Source organism: Ambystoma mexicanum, chromosome 1p, assembly GCF_040938575.1.
Source record: "Ambystoma mexicanum isolate Mex_15411 chromosome 1p, UKY_AmexF1_1, whole genome shotgun sequence".
Lineage (NCBI taxonomy): Eukaryota > Metazoa > Chordata > Amphibia > Caudata > Ambystomatidae > Ambystoma > Ambystoma mexicanum.
Window position 1 is genome coordinate 859,399,929 of NC_090921.1, and position 20,175 is coordinate 859,420,103.

The window sequence follows — 20,175 nt, forward strand, 5'->3', positions numbered from 1 at the left end:
ACAGAATCAGACCTCCTTTTTCTCCCCCAGGGGTGGGAGCACACAAATAAATATGTATGTGTTTCCTGTATTGCATGGGTGGAGGCCCATACTGAATATGTATGCCTTGCCTGCCTCACAGGGGTGGGCACACATACCTAATTTGCATGCCTCTCCTCTCTCATATTGGTGGGCACATACGCTCAATCAAAACAAATGTTTATGTCTCTCCTGTCTTGCAGACGTGAGTGCGCACACTTAATTTTTATGCCTCTCGTGTCTCTGACGAGTGGATGCACACATTGATTTGTATGCATTGTGGGTCGTTATATGTATTGTTTGTACTAACACAATTATGTAGTAAGTCTTGAATTATTAGCTATTCATTCAATTTTTAACAGTAATCAAAACTCTCAGAATTACTATTAAGTATTTTAATATCCAAAATTCCCAGATTAAAAATAGTGTACATCTATGGTGCATACTGCAACCTTTGCCTATGTGTATGTATGATTAGGTTCATGTATTAACAACAACTTGCCAATATAATGTTTTATTTAGATGAGTACATTATATAATACATTATGTAGTTCACAATAGGCCTCCCGAACACCCCTGACATCGTATTACCACCATTATAAACACAACCCCTTGTAGGGACTTTTCATCTAAATCAATTTCATATGTGATATCATCAGTGATGTCTTCAATGGCATGTGTGATGTCATCTTTGATGTCCTGGGTGTTAGTCTTAGCAATGCACGGTGGTGGCACAAGTTATGGTTGCTTAGCTTACCATAACTCGTGAATATCTGGGGGTTTTCAGAGTTTTACTTGTAACAATAAAGTCCATTTAACAAAGGTTTTTCACTGGAATGCATAGTTTTTCTTAGTGCAATTTAACCATAACGCCCCTTTAACAAACATTTCAAATATATTACAAGTGAAAATGTTTCATGATGTTATATCACTGTATATAAATTATGAACTATTCCTCTTTTAACATATATGAATAACTGTAAACCTCCTTTAACAAACATATTTTTGGCAAGGCATACTGATGTATGTCATTATCAGCAGTGCAAGCTGGGGCTGCAAGTCATTGTTGAATTGTCTAGGGCATGAGGCACCAGCCCCATCAAACCACCCCTGTTATCCACTGCACCTACCCTGCTTCCTAGTTCAGTGTCCTCTATACTTTCATAATGTGACCAATGGACAGTGCTTATGGCTTGTGCAGAGCTGGATGAGGGAGTTAACATTAGTAAACAACTGTGAAGACACATACATTGCATTGCTGCCTGCCACCTCCTGCCTGAAAGACATATGGGGTGAATTCTAATCTTTTCTTGTGAAAGGCCAAGACAATGATACATAAACAATGTACCAGCAATGTTTGACTGTGACCATTTTGACCATGTTGCATTTATAATGTTGTGATGCTGTATTACTTATCATGCTTGCTTGATATATATATAAATAAAGTAAAAAATAAAAAGAAATCTGTTACATTATTATGACCTGCTTCTTCCTCATCCTTGTAGCCTATTACATCCAGCTCTCTCTTCCTTATTCTAGTACCCCATTTGTAATATGTTGCATTGCTCCATCTTGTTATTCATCATCCCAGTACTTCATCAGTAACCTGTTGAAGAACCCTCACCTCCCCTTTCTCATCCCAATACCCAATAGTAATCCATTGCATTACCCCACTTCCCTCTTCCTCATCCCATTACCACAATAGTGTTTTATTACATAATGGTGACAATAGTGTTACATTACATAATGGTAAACCCTTACCGCCTTACTACGAGGTCCCTTTGCGGGACCCGACCTTAACGGCTGGTGTAGACCAGTCGCTAAAGTTGGGACCTGCAAAGGGACCTTGGTGCTAACTACGGTACCGCAGTTTGCGGTACCGTAATTAGCCCCTTCCCCATTCCCATTGAGCATATGGGACAAAAATGGGAATGCGGAAGGGCCATGGAGAAAGGGGGAATTACCGCCCCGCCAACCTTGGAATAGGGTGGTAATTCCCCTTGTATGGTACCGGCGGCAAACATGATGCTAATAACACCATGGTTTACCGCATTCCGTGTAATGAGGCCCTAAGTAATTAAAATCCTCAATGAATCGTGAGTCTGAAATGCCTGCAGGGTTTCATTACAAATTAATAAGTGCATATGCATTCAAAGGAGTTGTAACTTTGACCATATGTATGAACCCATTTAAATTGACCCATTGTTCAGTGGCAATGTCTGGGGTAATTTTAATGGCTGTAAGAAGACCTGATGTAGGACGACCATTCACAGATTTGGAGGCTGCATTCAGAAAAACATCATATCCGTCTAAGAGAGGAGGATCTAGGTGCCAAGTTTCTTGAAACATTATGAGGTCATAATTCACAAGGTCTCTAAAACTGTGTATCAAATGCTTAAAGCCTCTCGTGTTCCAACTGACTATAGCAAAGCAGGTGGTTCATTTTGTATCCTCGAGCTACTTTTGAGTCTACGCTCTTGTTCATGAGCACTCAACTGTATCCGCTGGAAGAGTCGCTCTATCAACAGCAATAGAATTGGAATCCTTTTTACTGGAAGAGTTCTGTTTTAAGATTGATTGTGGATTTTGAGCATCTTCTACTGAAATGACAAAGCCCAAGTTGTAAGGTGATTCTTTCACTAGCCATATTGTGTTCTGCACCACTCTGGAATTTATCCAGAGTCTTACGTCTGACGCAGATCTGCTTTTAGGGAATTCAACAAGGGCTATGTCAGTTGACATTATATCTTCCAGTTGGGGAATGTCAGAGAAGATGGCTGGGACAGCAGGTCTATTTATAACATATAGCGGCTGTGGGGCAGGCCGACAAGTTAAGGTCAAGGAGTATGTGGCAGGACGCTTCAGAACTGGAGGAAATAATTTGCTTTTAGATTAATTTAGCCTTTTCTTATTGGGGTTCATGGGAGCGTTTGTTACTGCTGGGTTCAAGAGCCCTACCATTGCAGTTTGTAGCAGGTGGATAGCTTGAATCGAGCTCATTGGAGAGGAAAGGGCGTCTTTAGACTCTAACTGGCGAGGAAAATCTGTCTCACATAGATCAGGGTCAGCCTGCTGGTTAGGCGGTTTACAGAGATTGAGTTTCAGTGGTAGATCTTTCAACTTATTATGGGGGTTTGATAGACATTGCCCGCCGCTATATTTCTGCTGTTCCATGGAGGTGGCAGATTTAGGACAAATTAAGTTCTTTGGCACTTTCAAATCCTCTTGAGGCATGGGACCAGACACATTTTTCGAAGGCCTGCGTTCTGACATGTAGGCGGCTACTGCTTTCCGAATCTCTCTTCGTTGTTGGACTTGAGAATCAATACACTGAGATTCGGAGCTTTCTTGTTGAGCCGTGAAAGTTTGCTGCTTTCAGGCGGCTTCCACTAGGCTAAGGGGGCATTACCAAATTATCCACAGGAATGCCATTGCAGTTGCCTCCTTTCTTTTTTTGCCAATTCAAACCTGTGGTACATTTTGGATATATCTTTAGAGATTGAAATGGTATTCTTCACTGCATTCGGCGTCGGTGATGCTTTAAAGAATTGTTTAGTTTTTGATCCACTATTTTTTGATTCGGTCTTCTGATTCTTTAGGAGTTTAGTCATATTTGGTATATGCGTCGCTAATGCTTTCATATTTTATTAAAGATATTACATGCAGATTTCTTATTTTTGGCTGGTTTTACTGGCAATTGCTGCAAGTCAGATACCACATGAATTGGTTCCACTTGGGAATTTTGAGATTCAACTAAGTGAATGTTTACTGTATCTGATTGCACCTCAATGGCATTTGTTTTAGTGCTAACTTCATAAATAGGCCCATGAATCATGGGGACCACGGGCTATTTTTGCACATAAGAGGTTAGTTTGGGAGTTGTTTGAGAGCACCTAGACAAAAACAATGGACAACTTTTTACATTTTTGGTGGGCCATTCTAATTTCTTTTGCAAGAGATCAGACGTCTCAGATTGCCACCGAAGGATTTGTTCTATTTGTGAGTGTTGTATGTTCATTTTCCCCTCTAATGATTCAAACAGTTTGGTCATAGTTTGTAAGGCTAGATTCATGGTTGTAAAGGTGACCTCCAGTACTTTTGATATTGAATCTGGATGGGGATACCTATGGGCTCCCGCCACGTCTCTTACTTTTCTGGGAGTTGGAGCAGTGTACGAAGCTATAGAACAGATGGAGGAATGGCTTCTATCTAAAAAAAGGACAGGAGACTTTGATAAATTGTGATGGGTAATCTCATTACTAAAACCTGAAGTGTGTGCATCGATATCAATAATTACCGGTTCACCTTCTAGCTGTTGTGACTCGGGTAAGGGAGCTGAGTCACAGGGCAAGTTGGTAACATTATTCAATAGCATGCTATCTGTAGGAGAAGGATGTGAAAAAGGACTGATTGACTTTGACAGATCTGCTGATGTACACTTTGAATCAGAGGCGTTCGCTGTCCTGTCCAGATTTGACTGAATTCTGGTTGATGACACTGTAGCAAGATTATGTGCAGCTGTTTGTTGTTCGGAAAGTGATTCAGGCTCTGGATGAAAGTCCTTACAATATTTGCGAATGTCTGCATGAATTTCGGTTTGCGCAATGGACATTTTCGTTTTTGAAGGTGGCCGGCTTGAGGGAGTCGATCTCGTCATATTCAAGTTTTAGACCATTGCGAACTGGAGAATACAGGTTCAAAGGATTGCCAAGTACTTTTGAGTTCAAAGGCATACCTGTTTTTAGCAAAGGAAGCTGACGCTGCATGGCTACAAGGACACAGTCACAGATATTGAATGGAATAATACCGGAATGAAACTCCACAGCACAAGGAATCAACATATGGTATTGCTGGCACCACGGCTAAGAGTAATGCACCCGGGGGGGCCTGCTGAAATTGCGTCCTGTGCTCTCGCGAGCGGCGGAGAGGCAAAGAGGCACTCAGCAGGCACTCCGCTTGGTGCGCGCACGCTGGTGCGCGTGGGTGCCAGTATCTACGTCCTTCCTTAAGAGGGGGCGTAGTTTATGAGCAGCACAATCACAAAACTTGTTTTCCAAGGCTATAAAGAAAGAAAGAAAGCTGTAACATTTGTTTGTATGAAGTCCATATGTTTACCAACCGCACACAGTCTGTATTCTATATATACTGTGCAGTGTGAGTCTGTTGAAAAACAAAGCACAAACAAAGCCAAGGAAGCACACACAGACAGCCTGATCGGGAAAGAGGCACTCAGCAGGCACTCAGCTCGGTGTGCACGTGCTGGTGCGCGCGGCTGCCAGTATTTACGTCCTTCCTTAAGAGGGGGTGTGGCTTAGGAGCAGCACAATCACGAAACTTGTTTTCCAGGGCGTGCTGTGTAAGTCCGTTGACAAACAAAGCACAAATGAAGCCAAGGAAGCACACACAGACAGCCTGATCGGCAAAGAGGCACTCAGCAGGCACTCCATTTGATACTACATCAGTAATATGTTGCATTACCCCTCCCCACTCAGACCCTCATTCTAGTAAACCACTACTGATCAGTTACATTAGCCCCACCACCTGCATCCTTTTCACAGTACACCATTAATAATCCATTCTAATCTAGTGGACAAAATAATATGAAATACTTGTTGAATCCTATGTTCCATTACTGAAGACCACATATTGCAGACAAAGGATATGACATCAGTAATGTTGTCAGCATAAAAAAAAAACAATTAGCTTACACGTGGCATAGCATAACAAAACTCTTGAGATTCAGTGCAAACAACTTTAATTGCAGGACAGTTAAGGTGAATAGTTGCAGTGCAACACAACTCTTGAAAGTCACTAAAAAAAAAAACAGTTGAAGTGAAAGTCACTGGAAAAAAACAGTTGAAATTATGCCATTCTTTTCTGGATCTCTACTGGATGGTGACCTTTCCTTGGTGCCCCAGTACATTTCTTCACAGCTGACATTCACCTGAGGCCTGCTGTGTGCTTGGGGTAAGAAGCTGAAAATTTTGGGGACATATTCTCAAGTTATGCGCTGACTTTCTTTTTCTGTTTTTTTTTATTTTATTTTTTATTGCTTGATTTAAATCAATACAATTTTTACAAGATTTCCGTTACAAATCATTCAGTCAAATCTTCCCCACTTCATTCCCAATGGTTCTGACATGGCTTTTATGATACCTTCCCTCAGCTTCATTCCCAATAGTTCCAGCCGGGAATGGTAATTTGTGTTGGATCCATATGAGGCTATATAGGTTTTCCGTACTCACACTTGCCCCATATGTCTGCTCTTGTTCACAAAGGGCTTTTTACATTATTTCTAAAACTATTTCTGGGTTTTCAATTGTGCTGTTATTGCACTTGGCACTGCATTGATTCCAGGCCCTCCAAGATGGCCGTACAACGATTCAATTGAAAGAAAGTTGTTCCTGACTTTGGGCCAGCCCCTGCCCCCTCTCCCATTGGTTGCTTTGGCCCTTACTAGCCAATTGCAGCAACCGGGAAGCGGGAGCCGGCCCAGACAACCAAGGCCCACAACGAAGGCCCCTGTCTGCTACCTGTCCACTACCGAAACGCTGCCTGCCTTTGTATTTTGAGGTCCGCGCCACCTGTTGTATGCATGTGATGCCTGTATGCCTGCCTTTGTATTTAGCTGTCCCCCCTGTTGTATGCATGTGATGCCTGAATGCCTGCCTCTTGTATTTCGCTACCCCCCGTTGTTTGCATGTGATGCCTGTATGCTTGAATTCTTTATCTTGCTGTTTCCCCTAAGGCAGCCCTCTCCTGCTATCCCCCCGGCATCAACAATCCTTCCCTGCCCATTGTGGGAGTTTGTATTGACCCATTATGTTGACACCATCACCGCTTTGTTGCTGATGCTTTGATTTGACTTTTAGGACTCATGTGACTCATGTTGTTCACCCATCTCAAATATCATCGTTCTCATGCTGGAGTCCCTTAAGCATCACATAATCATGGTGACCTTGAATCATGTTGTGCCCATCTACGACTTGAATCTTGGCATTCATTTGCTGATCTCTTGCAACATTATGCATTCAGTATTGACCTCTTCAACTTTATGGGTGCTCTCCACTTGCTTATGTGCTCTATAACACTGTATTTCAATGGCTTTGCTTATTCTTCTCTTTCACTACACTCACTGCTTCTCAGTCTTCTCTTCCTCTCCCTGTCTTTACCCTCTCTCCTCTCCCTCCTCCCCTCACTAAATTCTATGCACTTACTCTACCAGAAATGTCATCTGACCTAGTACGATAGTTGCTTGTTTGTTCCTCTCCTCCCGTCTCCCTCACCTTTTGGCAATTTCCAGCACTACCAGAAATGTCATCAGGCCTAGAACAATAGTCGCTTGTTTTGTTTCCCCCCTTTCCCTCACCTTTTGTCATTCCCCTGCAATACCGGAAAAGTAGTGAGGCCTAGTACGATAGTCGCTTGTTATGTTCCTCTCCCCCCTCCTCTCCCTCACCTTTTGTCAATCTTCAGCCCTACCAGAAATGTCGTCAGCCCTAGTGCATTAGTCACTTGTTATGTTCCTCTCCCCTCCCTCACCTTTTGTCAATCTCCAGCACTACCAGAAAAGTCATCAGGCATAGTATGATAGTCGCTTGTTATATTCCTCTCCCCCACCATTCACCTTTTGTCAATCTTCATCACTACCAGAAATGTTGTCAGGCCTAGTACGATAATCGCTTGTTTTGTTCCTCTCCCCCTCCCCTCACCTTTCGTCATTCCCCTGCACTACCAGAAATGTTGTCAGGCCTAGTATGATAGTTGCTTGTATGTCTCATCTCCTACCTCCCCCTCTGTCCCTCCCCTCCTTATCATTGTCAAAGCTCTTGCACTCTCTGAAATGTTGTCACGCCTAGTACAATAGTTAATTTCACATTCCTAATGTCTCAAGGCTTTGTAAGAATGTCATTGTATTTTCCCTTGCTCCCTCCCTAGGACTTTCAAACACGTGTGTAAAGGCGCTATACAGATAAATTATCAATCAATCAATCAATCAAGGTGCCAATGTAAGTGTTGGAAGCTATGCCATCTTAACTATGAGACTCCAATTGCACAGCCCCTAAGCTGAGAGATGACATCACAAATAACATCACATATGAAATCATTTATGAAATCATTTATGGCATCATCAATGACACATTGAAAATGTGGTTTTCTGCATGTATGTTTTGATTCAAGTGCAAAGCTTGATTGGAGTTTAAATTTAAAAATACTGGGCCTCATTACGGAATGAGCGGGTCCGTGCTCGTATGAACCCGCTAACAGCGGGTGATTATGAGTGCGCGAGCACGCACGTTTCCCCCGTGCCGGTAGTGGCAATACCGCCATGCCGGTAAAGGGCCACCAGCCCCCCTATACCGGCATTGCGGGGCCCGCCCATGGCGTTACCGCCTCATAACAACCCCTAAATACCGGCACGGTAATACTGGCACGGTATTACCGTGTTCGCAAAAAAGGACCCGGAAATTACATCATCGCACAAGAACAGGAAATGGGCTGGCGGCCATCTTTAAAAACACAATCCATTGCCATCCTCCATAACCACCACTTCTTTCGTGTTGTTGTGTGCCACAACAGAAGCAGGATGTCTAAGGCTACCAAGAAGTCGACCCAAAGGAAGAGAAAGCAGCGTTTTTCAGACGCAGAACTCACCATGCTTGCCAACACCCTTGCACAGCATGCAGATACGATCAGGAGCACTGACCTGAAGCATGCGGCCCAAACAACAAAAAAAAGAAGTATGGCAGGAGGTCGCACAGAGGGTGTCGGCAGTGGGGAGAACCCCAAGGAGTGTGCGTGACTGCCGGAAGCGGTGGGACGACCTCTTCCTCCGGGTGAGGAAGATCCTTGCGGAGAACAGGAGGGCCGCAATGGCGACAGGCGGGGACCCACACTCCCCTGTGAAGTTGACGGCATGGGAGGAGACCGCAATTTCCTTCATCGACCCTGAATCAATCGAGGGAATTGGAGACCAGGAGGTTGGCGCCGCATCATCCACAGAGGAAGGTGAGTGAACCATCACATCCATGTAGACTAAACCATGATGTGGCACAAGTGATGTGGAAGTGAGACTAGGCAAGGTAATGCATATCCCAAGGCTACATCAACATATCCATTCAAGAATGTGTGCCACACCCTGCACCACACGCATGCTGAGTGCCAATCCCAATCCCAACAGAGGTGCAACATGACCCAACCATGCCCATGGAACTCACCACACAGACACCAAACCAATGCCATGCCACCAGCCATGCATTGATTGCCCACATGCCCCCTCAGAACACCAAATGCCACACCCCAGAAATTAAATTATGCCTGAATGTATGAACATATCACACCGCAATACATCATAGCTGCCATTTGACACCATCACTGATGACCTGCATCTCTTCTATCCCCCAGGCACCGATGAGGAAGATGGAATGCAGGACAGGGGTGCAAGTTCATCCACTGCACGCCAAGGGACCAGGGCCACCGCCACCCCCCAGCCCAAGAAACTGCCTAGAGCAACAGCCAGTGTACCACGCAAGGCAGTAACCCTGCAGGGGACACCTGCAGCCACAGAACAGCAGCAGCCACCCACAACAGTGGGAGGCGTTTCAATTGATGCTCCACCAGCCACCACGGACGTTTTGTCTACAGAGGTGGATAATGAAGCAGAGATCATGTCCAGCACACCCACCCCAAGCCCCATCACCAGCCTCCCCCCCTACAGAGTCTGAGAGCATGGACGATCCGTGCCTCCATGGCTCAGACCTAGGAGACTCTGACATTGGCACTTTGAGGAGGACAGTGCCCTGGACGTGGGCTCCACGCAGGTGCCATCCACCACCCTGCCAGCCACCACCCTGCCAGCCACCACCCTGTCTACCGCCACCCTGGCCACCAGTACTCCTGCAGCCGACAACTCTTTCGAGGCTCGCCTGGCAAGGGTTGAGGCCCGACAAGAGTCCATGCTGGAACTCATGCGGCAACAAGTGACCACTGGGAATGAGGCCATGAGGGCCATTGCCATGGCCATTGCAGCCAATACTGCTGCCTGTGGAGGCATCGACATGTGCCTTTAGGGAGTGTATGGGGTCACTTACACAGGCCCTTCTTGCAAATCTGCCGCAAATGCAGTGCCCACACCTTGGGCCAGCCATGGGACTGACCATTGACACCTCCACTGCAACAACCCCTTCCACCTCGGCCCAATCGAGCCCTGTGCGGTTCACGCAGAGGAGTGCACAGCGCTTGACCATGCCACCCCGGATCCAAAAATTGCCAAGAAATAACAGGACAGGCAATGACATTTTGAAAATGCACATTGGTGAAGGGACCACTGTTTGTTGGACATATGGGGACATTTGGGTTCTGTGGGGTGGGAGAGGGAGTTTACTTGGGTATTTTTGGGGTTTGTGTGGTGGGAGTGGGAGTTTACTGGGGTATTTTTGGGGTTTGTGGGGTGGGAGTGGGAGTTTACTGGGGGTTGTGAGGGGATTATGTTCACCATATCACGTCTGCTGAAAATACACCGTTGTGTGCAAGCAAATCATTGGCTGGACATCGTTCTTTTTCTACATGTACATTTATTGTGTGATGGTGTACAGTGGGCCAATTCTAACAAAAACAGTGTGCATTTCCAGATTCAGCCAGTGTGTTGCAGACACATTACTTACATTGTCCCTACATTTTAAAAGTATTCGTCAATTAGTGCTTGGCATACAGCATGGACATCCCGTGCATCACGTAATGGCAGGGGGGCTCCTTCGACTCTGTCTCCATCCCCTTCATCCTCACCCAGCCCATGCATGTCAATGTCAGGTGGCAGTGGTACATTCCCTCGGATGCACATGTTGTGCAGCATGACACAGGCCATGGTGATCTTTGACACCTTCTCGGGCCTATATAGGAGGGCCCCACCAGACCTGCTTAGGCAGCGGAACCGTGCCTTCAACAGGCTAAAGGTCTGCTCAATCACAACACGGGTACGAGTGTGCACACGATTGTACTCCTCTTCATGGCTGTTCTGCGGGTTCCGCACAAGGGTAAGTAGCCACGGCCTCAAGGGATATCCTCCATCACCTGCAAGAAGATTCAAATAGGTGTGTGTCACCCTGAACTGCCACCTTCAGGGGGCACGGTCATGGCAGCAGCTATTTGGTGTGGGCATGCACATGTCCCTGTACGTGTCCAGAATAGTCACCTATATGCAATGTATACTGTACAGAGGTATGGTACACAGGATGGGGTTGACTAGATAATGCAGAGTGTAATCCTGCATGCTGAGGCAGATGTGCTGTGGTAGTGCGACAATGTTTAGTCTCAAATTCTTGCTGTATATTGATTGGTATGCATGGCCACACTAGCCGCATTGCCACAGTTGCCATCCGATTCAGTCATGCATTGCCTGCCATCACCATGGTGCCCTGGTTGTGCATGCTACTTGTTGTCATCCATATGCAATGTTTGTGATATGTGGCCCAGTGATGTCTCCTGTTCCGTTTTGCTGGTTCAGGTGAGGATGTTTAGCTCTGCATGCATTCTCCACTCACTGGCTATTGCCACCCAGGTGACCTCCCCCACCCCCTTTCCCACCCTGGTGCAGTAGTCCCCCGCTTCTGCATCCGCACACATCAGTAGCCCACAGCATGGCCGTGGCCCTGTTCTGCAACTCACCAAGCAGCCAGGCACGTGGTCCAGCATGTCGCTCCATGTGACGGGGTAGCGTGCAGTTGTGCAGTGGCATGGCATCATGTGTGGATCTGGGATGTCGGGCAGCATTGGTTGATGATCTTGATGGAGTCACATACCATTTGCACATTGATGGAGTGGTATTGCTTGCGATTGCGGTACACCGCCTCTATGGCATGGGGGACTACCAATTCCACATGGTCACAGTCGATGGCACCGACACAAGTGGGTATGCATGCCAGTGCGTGGAAGCCTACTTTGGTTTCAGCTATTTCCTGGCCAGTCTGTTGTAGGGATATATGGGTGCTTGCGTGCTTCAGGAGGGCTTCCAGCACTTGGTTCAGCATGCGTGAGAATCGTGGTTGTGAAATGCCATGCAGCTGGCCCACTGTGTGTTGGTACGTGCCTGTGGCCAGGAAGTGTAGCACAGACACCACATTTAGTAGTGGGGGGATGGCAGTGCGTATTTGTATGTTTCTGGCAATGTCGTTCTGTATCATGTCCACTATGGTGGTGATGGTGTCACGGTCCAACCGGTACAGGGTGTGGATCTGCTCTGGGGTTAGGTTGAATGGGCTTGGTCTGGTGCGAGGGATTGCTGGCTGCCTACGAGGCTCTGGTTGCTGCGCTGGTGGTAATAGCTGGGCCTGTCTCACCCTCCTTCTCCTCCTGTGTCTCCTCTGTGCTGCCTGTTCTTGCTGCTGTAGTTGTTGTTGATGTAGTTGTATCAGTATGGCCATGTCCTCCTGCGCCATGATTGCAAATGCTAGTGGTACCATTTTGGTGTAAGAAGGGGTGTGGTCTTTAGTTGTGCTCCTTTTGTACTGGGCAACTCTACATTGCCTACACCTGTGGGGGGGTTGTAGTGTGTGGGTGTGCTCAGTTTATGATGGCACAGCCTCCTTTGACTCCACCTTTGGGGATTGTGTGCACCTGTGGCAGCTGCCTTGTATCTTGCTTGCTGTTTGCGGGTGGTCCGCAATGCCGGTTTTGGCGGCATCGTGCTGGCCGTTATTACCGGCTTCATGATGCCGGTATTTGCATGTATGCGTGGGTTGGAATTACCCCCTATTACCGCCATGCCAGTATTTGCTCCCTGAAGGGGCGCGTGTACGCGCCTATGCCGCTGTTAATGGCACCGTTGTTTAGTATGCCGCTAATACCGGGGTTCCAGGTCGGAATGCTACAGAACGGTGAACGATGCCGGTATTAGCATACCGGCATCGTTTTTCCCTTACAGGCATACCTTATAATCAGGGTCACTGTCTATTTACAACCATGGAAACATTGTGTTGGCTGGAAACACCAACACAACCGCATAACGTAACAGTCATTTTATGGCTGATTGAGAGTCCTCCATACACTTTTTGTGGTGTCAATGGACTCGATTGTGGAAATGTGAAATTAATAAATTGGGTAATACTTCATCCGTTAGTGCTTGTTTTTTCACACAACAGCATGCAGATTACTGGGAAATGTGTTTTCAAACACTATTATGTCGAGCTTTGAAACATGTTGTATTCCAAAATTCCACGTTTTATCATTAACCCATGATTTGTAAAAGCAAATCTGATGTCCGCCTCATAAACACAGAATGTGTAGACAGTTTTATGACATCAGATACTTGGACAGTTCAATGCCATCAAGTTTTAATGTTTTGCTCATCAGCTCTTCCTCTCAGATACCATCACCATGCGGTAGAACAGGATGTCAGGGAATCTGATTGGTGCACAATTCAAGACCGCTGTTAGAAGATGGAGCCTGCCCAGTGTGCTTTGTCAGTCCATAATTCGAAAGAGATTAAGGGCTAAATAAAAGAATGATTGTTAACAACTTCGCCAAAAACAACATCTCCTAAACAATGCACTGGACACCTCTGTGGTCTGATCAATTGTGATAAAACATGTTTAGAACATAAAATCTGGTAGGAGCTGTGAGCAAGTTAAACACATTTTTAATCAGAAGACTCCCAGTTGTGTATGGTGCTAATCACTGGGCTGGGGTCAGCCATCTTTAACCTGGAACAAAAGCAGTGCGTTCGAATGATGAATCCACGGGATAAGGGCTCTCTGAGAAGCCCGTCTGAATCTTTAATCGTGCCGGCATGCCATTTCCGATGCAGGCAAATATTCCTAAACAGCTAGCAAGTGCCAGGCCATCAATCCTGGGCGCGTATGTAAAATTCGTTAGGAACCGTGTTTTGTATTAGGTTGTGTGTCTTGGTAATACGGGCTCGTCTGTCTCTTTCAGAAACCATTCAACAGAAATGCAGTACAATCTCCAAAGTACAGCAGGGTGGGATTTGAATGTCAGTTGCTATGTATTTGCAGTTGGGGATTAGGTTTTACAAATATGCATTCTCTCAAAACCCTTTGTTGGGATAGAAAAGGAAAAAAAAAATAAGTAGACACCATTCCATGCACATCCGTTTGATAACAGCTACCAAATCCATGTGTACTTTGAGGAAGTGAATATAAATGAACGTTGAATGAATTTAAGGGATTTGGGGATTTTGAAAATATCGATATGTAAATAATAGTTTTAACACAGGCCGGAGTGAAGTGTCCAAACACTGTTTGTAGAGCCACGATCCAAACTGGATTTGGACTTTAAAAAAAAACCCAAATGTGTTGCTATTTTAATTTATGTTATGTTGATTTAAAAAAGTGATTTAATTTGGAATGTCCTTCTAATCAATAGAGAAAGTAACCGTAGGAAATAGTTTTCCATCTGTAAAACAATGAGGAAACATACTCATTTAGTAAAGAGTTTGCGAGCTGAATGAAATGTGCATTTGGTCTAAGTGGCAATGACAGCAAAGCAGACAACAAAGCTCAGAGAAAAAAAGAAATAAAACATAATACGTTAGCTAGCCGTTGCTTTAGGTTATTCAGAAGACAATGAAGGCAACAATATTTTTTTTTCTTTTTTTAAAAAAATGGTCTGGACAAGGCATACATTAGTGTTGAAGTGCAGACATTGCACTGCAGTTGTGAAATGCGTAAATATAACGATTACAAAAAAGTTGTAATCCTTGTTGGGGGATGGAACTGCAGGTCCGATAGATGCCTGACACTGCTGCCGTCCCACTTAAACAAGAGTGCATGAGATGTTCAGGATTGTCCCTTTGATACATTGTTCAGTAGGTGCAGAAGAACGGTTCTTTTTCTACCCATTTTAAGAGTATCTGGTTTGGGAATGTGGGATGTTCTTTTAAATGCCTAGAAGTGCCCTGTTATTTGCACAATTGTGCAAAGGGGGTGGAACACACCATCCTTATTTGTGAATCGTTGATGCACACATTTTGAGACCCTCTGTGAATTGGGGCACAGCTGTTTTGGTGCATATCATCACCCGGGCCCCAAAAATGGTTTGAGAATCTGGCCCTCAGCGCGTAAAAGGTTGCAGCATGTTTAGAAAACAAAGCAATATGGCGAGTGAAGAGACACCAATTTGATGAGAGCAGATCTGATCATCCAAAATGTACTGCTGTTAAAATATCCCTTCCTGTATATTTCTTTGCAATAATACGAACGTCTCCAGTCTTAATGAGCAAAACACATTATCAAAACCCAGAACAACCGTATACATTATTTTCTGATTGAAGGCTATCAGTCCATGATAGACAGTTTGGCACAGAGTACTCTTTTGAAATATTCCTGTGAGAAAGGGGAAGGGAAAAATAGCACCAGTGATGGAGTGAGTCAGCTTTGCATGAAATTAAAGAGCATTTGTGTACATAGGAATGACCGCAGATATTTACATTTGACACACTTGTCTGTGACAAAAGGGTTGTATGAATGAAATGCACCATGAATTTCGTGCTCATTTTGTTTCTTCACAACACGTTTGCTAATGTTTAAACGTTTGTAACATTGAACCATGTATGCTGATTTTGTAAGGTTGCAAACTAGAATGTGGGAATAACATGGCTGCAGCATCAGTCAATCTATGGTGCATCGGCAGAGATAATGTTTTTTTTTCCCTGCACAGACTTTTACCCAAGGCTCAGGGTATGAATGACTGTGCACATGCTCAATTGTGAAATACACATGCCTCCTAAGAGACTATTTTACATAGGATTCCCAGTGTTGGAGCTTGAAAGAAAGGGTATGGATGCTACTCAAGTGGCCAGAAAGTAAGAGAACAAGAACTTCATGAAAAGGGTTAAGGAGGAGAAGGATATACGAAACTGGTCGGGCCATTTAGGTTACTGACAGCAGTCATTACAGAGAAATACCATGCACAAGCAGGGCTCTGCGGCCCCACAAGATCGCAATCCATGATTCCTTCAAGATGCATATCAGTATCAGTGGTTAATATGCAACAAGCCAATAGGGGAAAATAATACTTTTGTTCCTTGCACTATATGGGACCTGGAAGATTTGCTTGTGGTCTCGTGCAGAAGGGATGCGACCTAGCAGTTCAAGCTGGACTGCACCTTTGTGGGTGGGGCCAAGCCTAATTTGCTTAAGTTATTTACCCTTTCTGGAAGGAAGCTAGCAGAAACATTTCAGAGAAGACACCATCAACTATGAAAATGTGTGTCTAGAAGATTTGTTGTGATGGTCTATTCCTACGAGGAGGAGAGATTGTCTCTTTTCAAGGATTTCAATTTTGAGTTAGGTTCCACTACCATGGGCCACTGGAGGACAGGTGAGTGGACAAGAGGAATGAGAAATTAATACATGAGAAGAGTGGGAAGGAATGAGAAAAGCAGAAAGTGGGGGATTATTTTGAACTTAATTGCAACATAATTGCATTTTTTCTCATTAGAGGCTGTACCCAAAAAATAAGTGGGGACATTTAGTATGATTCATTAAGGTCATACCCAAGAAGAGGCTCAGTGAACAATCAGCTATTTGAAGAAGAACGCACAGTGTCATATATACATCATTTGATGCAGCAGTCCACCCTGTGAAAGCAGCACAGTGAGGTACACTGATTATCAAGGCCCGCATTGAATAGGAATTTAGGCTTCTCCCAGTTAATTTGGACAATTCAATTGGCAGGTTTTCATTTCTAAGGGTTGATCTATTTTGACAAATGCATGCCAATGGGCTGCACAGTATCATGCTCACAATTTGAGAAGTGTCAACTCTTTCTTTGAGTGGGCCCAACTTCCAGACTCTAGAGGAACACTCAATTGCATTATCTTGATACTTAATTTAAGGAAGGAAGGCTTCAAAGGAGTGTGGGGAAATGCTAGATGGTTTCAAGCATTCACCAGATCTACCAAAGTATAAATTGCAAGGATCAGCATCTAGCTGTTTCCCCTCTAGAACTGTGTTTAATTTATAGGTGTTGTTGTCATTACATCTGTGTTCTGAGACTAGGTGTCTCCCTTATAGCACTGTGTTCCTACTCTACCCTCAAACAAAACAAGAAAGAACATAACAGAGCCAACGACAACTTGAGCCAATGTTACAGGAGGGCTAGCACCCCTATGATGATGCAAATACAATAACATAAACTCTGAAACCCATCCCCAAAGGACCGAAAGAAGGAAAACTACGAAAAACAACAAATCAAATAAAAACCCAAATCAGCCAGGACTGCCTTGGGCACAAAACCAAAGACCACACAAATATAAATGATACAACCTAAGAATCATGGGAAGTCACTTGCAACCATAATATACCCTGAGCCTCCAAGTATCCTAAAAGAAAACCACTAGAAGACTAAAGGGAACAGAATATGCCACACCAGAGAATAGGATGATGTAAGAGAAACCAAGGCGAAAGGATAAGCAAAATGGAATCACACCAGGCCACCACGCAACCAAACACCAATACAGCAGGAAAAAGGCAGAAACAAACAGAAGAAGAAAAATGGGAAATTACACATTCACTCCATATATCAACAAAACCCAAAGGGATCAACAGCAACACCAACCTGAGACAGCAGAGGAGCCAATAGCAGTCTTGAACCCAATATGAAACCTAGTCGACCTACTTAATGATGAGATGGACTAAAAGAACACAACCCACATACAGTGGATAATAAGGAGAATCACCAACAAGAACCCACAAAGACGATGTAAGCAAGAACAAAACAAGCCACTATAAAGAAATAAATACACTGCACTCTAATCAATTCCAGCTCGATGTCCAAACATGCTCGATGTCCAAACATGTAACAGAGATATACGATCTACTCTGCGATGGGGAAATTGACATCCTGTTCATCACAGAATCCGCGCTAGCTGAAAACTAAAAAGTCATACTACAGAGCTGCCTACCAGACAACTTCAAATGCACACAGGCAAACAGAAAAAGGAAAAAGAGGAGGAGGACTTGCAGTAGCTTACAAACAGCATCTACAAATAAAAACAGCCGACCCACTGAAGATCCCAAACTGCAAATCCCTCATCCTTCACCTGACCTCGGACCCACAAACAAAGCTCACATTTATCCTCATCTATAGACCACTGACCTACGACACAACCTTCAAAGACACTTTCATAGAATCAGTCATGGACCTTGCCATCAAACATGATCACTTGATCATTCTCGAGGACTTCAACATATGGTTCGAAGAGGAGCATGCGATCTTGCAGAAATCACTAACTTAGCAGCTTGAGACCATGAGGCTACAGCCGATGGTGAAAGGAGCGACACACACAGCAGGACACACATACAAATTAATTATTCAAATACTATGCAGTGACCACCTTATTATACCCTTCATGATCCAAATACTGTCAAAACCATACAAAAAGCCCCAAAATACCCCGCAATCTGGAAAAGAAACTGCAAAACCGTCAACAGCAGGAACTTAGAAGAACAACTATAATCCTCAAAACCATCGACTGCAAACTTGGAGGCAACTGACATTTTAAAATAATGAACCTATTCCTGAAATGGATTTCGAAACACTTGATAGCATCTCCATGGAAAAACACCTCATCTCATCACAAAACGAAGCAGTGGTAAGATAGTTCACGTCCTGCCTAAAATCAATGAAAAAAACAACCAGAAACTGGAACATGAATGGAGTTAAATCTATGACCACGCCAAAAGAATAACCTATCAAAAAGAAATCCAATCAAACAAAATGGAAATTCTTAAAGCAAAAAAGAAATACTATGATGACCATATCACAAAATTCACCAACACTTAGAAATAACTATTTACCATCGTAAATGAGATGTGAAATCCCCCCTGACACAATAACACATTAGTGCCTTCGCAAAAATTATGCAAATAAAATCACTGATATACACTAGATGTACAACGTAGACCTATCAACCAGACCATGCACCTTTCCCTACCAACCCCAGGACCTCAGAATAGACTGAACAGCTTCACCGAAATGTTAAGAGAGAAATTCCTCAGCTTGGTGAAAATAAACACAATATGGAAGGCTACCTAACAGACATCTGTGCACCAGACATCTTCAAATCAATCCTACACAGGGTACACCGATGGCTTTCTAGCTAAGACCTGTCATACTACAGACTGATCTCAGTCTTTCATTAACTGGCAAAACTTTTAGAGACATATGTCTATGAACAAATACTGGAACACATAGAAATAATCATCTATTGGACAAGGCAAATGTAGGCTTCAGACCTATGAGAGGAATGGAGACAACACTACTCTCTATATGGGATGACATAAAGACCAATGCAGACTCCAACACAAACTCAGCACTAATGCTACTCCACCTCTCCACAGCATTCAACACATTCAACTACAACATCCTCATCAAGAGACTGGAAGAAATAGGGATCACCAACACAGTGCTGCTCTGGATTAAATATTTCTTGCCTGAAAGAATGGAAACAGTGTGGATGAAAGCATTCAAATGCACACAGCGGGACACCACCGTTGGAGTACCACAAGGCTCCTCATTATCCCTGCTACTCTTCAAGATATATATGACACCACTTATCAACCTCATCAAAAGACAAGGCTTCAAATGCTGCAACTACACAGATGATACCCAAATAATCTGCAAAATCGTTGATACACAAGATGAGAACACAAAGCTAAAAGACTGCCTAAAAAAAAAAGGATGAACACCATAAACCTAAAAATCTACCCATACAAGATGGAAATCATGATTACACCCACCAAACAAGGTAATAACCAGTACATCCAATGGCCCACAGAACTGAGCATGCCCCCCCGCAACAACCAAAGTTATCAAAAGCCTTGGAATTTTAATGGAAAACAAGTTAACTCAAGAACCACAAGTAAATGCAATAATCAAGAAATGCTTCTTCCATCTACTCACAATTAAAACTATTCTAACTTTCCACTCCTTCGCACACTAAACACTGGCCATCATCTCCCTCAGCATGTCCAGAATAAACAACACCAACAGCGTATACCTCAGAATGCCGGACTACTTACTGAGGAAACTGCAATGAATACAGAATGTAACTGCCAGACTTCTCCTCAAACTCCCATGAAGGGACCACATCACACCCGGCTAAGGATGCTTCATTGGCTCCCAGTCAAAAAACAAATC